General features: G+C 38.4%; 1 pseudogene; it reads left to right on the plus strand.

The window, feature by feature from the left end:
* The first annotated feature begins 921 nt into the window (after positions 1 to 921).
* On the plus strand, positions 922 to 2,695 carry LOC102750330 (calcium uptake protein 2, mitochondrial pseudogene; annotated as a pseudogene).
* The last annotated feature ends 374 nt before the right edge of the window (positions 2,696 to 3,069 follow it).

Genomic DNA, 3,069 nt, shown 5'->3' on the forward strand with positions numbered 1-3,069 from the left:
AGAAGTGGAAATGACACATACTTGGCAATTCTTGGGCCTTGTGTGGGGCTACTGAAGAAAACAGGGTGATCTAAGTGGCCAGCTTTGCAAAATTGAATAAAACTTAAGTTGTTTCTAGCAGTGAGCAATATGGGAGAAACTTTCTGCAAAATTGTACCATCATACGTTTTAAATCATGGTTATAATAATAGTTCCTCCACCTCAGGATTGTTGGAAAGATTGGGTGATAGAAAACCTGCAACATGGTCTCCATAGTGCATGGCAAAGTGGGAGGGCTCAGTAAATGTCACCAGTTACTACCCCGGTAGGAGGGTACAGGTAGCTTAGTTTGGTCATTAAATCAAGTATAGCTGGGTTTGAAACCCAGCTTGTTACTGAGAGCCGTCTACCAGTGGGCAATGGCTTATCCTTCTATGCTTCAGTTTCTTTGCTATAACTAGACATGCATTGTTGGCCATGTCAGAGGGGCTTGTGAGGAGTACAGGCATGAGCATCCAGAAAGCACATGCAATACTGTCTGGCCCATTGTAAGCGCTAAACTAAGTATGAACTCTTAACAGCAGTAATTCTATTGCAAACAATTCACATCTGCCCCCAAAGCACAGAATTATCGTACTTTTCCATTAAATTGACACGTTTAGATAAAATAATTGTCTTGATAGTTTACAAATGTCTAAGTTGTGAAACTAATTTCATTTGTATCTTTTGAATAGTCGGATTCTATATTATTCTGTATTATTACTATTCTAATATTAATTGTTCTGCAAACATTAACCATAAAACACTGAACCATTTACTGACCTTTTTGACCTTCAGAAATATCTGCATTACATTTTTTCAAGAAAACGGTTCAATAACTCTTCATTATCTTCTCTCTCTGGGGATCTTGGTGAGTTGTAGAAGGTGGCATTGAGGTGATGGGGCGCTTCCGCAAAGATGGCGGCTGCTGCGGCAAGAGGCACTCGGCTGGCGGCCTGGGGCGGAAGGGAGACTGCGGCGTGGGATCGCTGCCGGCCGGCGAGATTTGCCCGTCCCCAGCCCCTTGACCGCGGCGTGGCCGGTGTGGCCCTGGCAGGCACAGGAGTGGCATGGTACCATGGCCGCATGAATGTCGTGGCACCTGAGGGCAGCTTCACCGTCTTAGCACGGGAAAATGTTGACTCTGGAGAGATGGGAGAAAAATTGTCCCTTCGTAAACAGCGCTTCATGCAGTTTTCTTCACTGGAAATGAAGGAGAATATTATATGACACCACGAGACTTAACACTTTTCAGGAATGTTTGATAAAATGGAACGTAAAACTTCAGTGAAGAAGCTGACAAAAAAGGATATCGAGGATATACTGGCAGGAATCCAACCAACTCATTGTGGATCAACCTTTTTTAGAGACCTTGGCGATAAAGGCCTAATTTCATATACTGAGTATCTTTTGCTTACAGTGCTCACTAAACCTCATACTGGGTTTCATGTTGCTTTTAAAATGCTGGATGCAGATGGTAATGAGATGGTTGAGAAAAAGGAATTTTTTAAGCTACAGAAGATCATAAGTAAACAAGATGACTTGAAGACAACAATAGCTAATGAAACAGAATGCCAGGAATCAACAGTGAAAGAACCTGAAATTACCACAACCCTTCAGATACATATTTTTGGAAAAAGAGGAGAAAGAAAACTTCATTATAGGGAATTTCGAAGATTTATGGAGAATTTACAAACGGGGGTACAAGAAATGGAATTCCTTCAGTTTTCTAAAGGTTTGAGTTTCATGAGAAAAGAAGACTTTGCAGAGTGGCTACTTTTCTTCACTAACACTGAAAATAAAGACATCTATTGGAAAAATGTAAGAGAGAAGTTGTCAGCAGAAGAGAGCATTAGTTTGGATGAGTTCAAGTCATTTTGTCATTTTACGACCCACTTGGGAGACTTTGCTATTGCTATGCAAATGTGAGGTTTAGCTCATCGTCAGACTGGCGGAGCTTAAGAGGGCCGTGAAAGTAGCAACAGGACAGGAACTCTCAAACTATATTTTGGACACCGTCTTCAAGATCTTTGATGTGTATGGTGATGAATGTCTTAGTCATGGAGAGTTTCTCAGGATTTTAAAAAACAGGATGCATCGAGGTTTATGGGTACCACAACAACAAAGTGTAGAGGAATACTGGAAATGTGTGAAAAGAGAAAGCATTAAAGGAGTAAAAGAAGTCTGGAAACAAGCTGGAAGAAATCTCTTTTAGAAAAAGATAATCTGGGAATCATACTGCTCCAAATGTCAGAATTTGGAATTTGTTTAAAATACTAGATTTTTGTCTTCTTGATTTTCTTTGTAATATAAAGATGCCTTGTATTTACTTTCTGAATCAATAATTTCTTAATAAAATTTCATAAAAGAACTTAGTAAAAATAGATACATTCTGTCAGAGGGCCTAGAATTGAAGTAATGCTTTGTACTTTGATAAGATGGAAAACCTAGTTATTCATTGATTTCTTAGACACAGTAGTACAACGTGCTCTTTGGAAGGGTGTCAGCTAGTACTTACAGAAAAAAGTGTTTGATACACAAGGCCAATATCAAGTCCAGGAGTCCTGATGTTCCCAGTAGGCAAATTAAATTAAAAACTTCTCAGGTTTTCTCATCTGTATTTCGTAACTCATAAGCTTCTTGTGTATTTTATTTCAGTTAGCTGTATATTAGTTGTCTTAAAAATAATGTGTAAATTTCAATATCCTATGTAGAAAAAGAATAAAGTATTTACACAGATTAAAAAAAAAAAGAAGGTGGCATTGATTATTTACTTTTTACATTTTGTTTTATCCGTGGAGAAACAGTTGGGTTGTATGTGGGTGATACTTGTCTTAGGAACTAAGGACACACTTTTTTGGTTTGTTTTTGGCATTAAAATGGTAAAGAATATAGGGCTTCAAGAAACATTTTTTTGAGACAAATTCTGCCACTCACTCTCCTTCCTTTATATAACCCCTCTCAAAAATAAACAAAAACCTATAGCTAAATTCTATGCTGAATCACCACAGCAGGATGTCAGAAAGGATTGAAACAATAGTATTAAAACAG

This window comes from Leptonychotes weddellii, chromosome 3 (assembly GCF_054177405.1).
Source record: "Leptonychotes weddellii isolate Sample4059 chromosome 3, ASM5417740v2, whole genome shotgun sequence".
In the NCBI taxonomy this organism is placed as follows: Eukaryota; Metazoa; Chordata; class Mammalia; order Carnivora; family Phocidae; genus Leptonychotes; species Leptonychotes weddellii.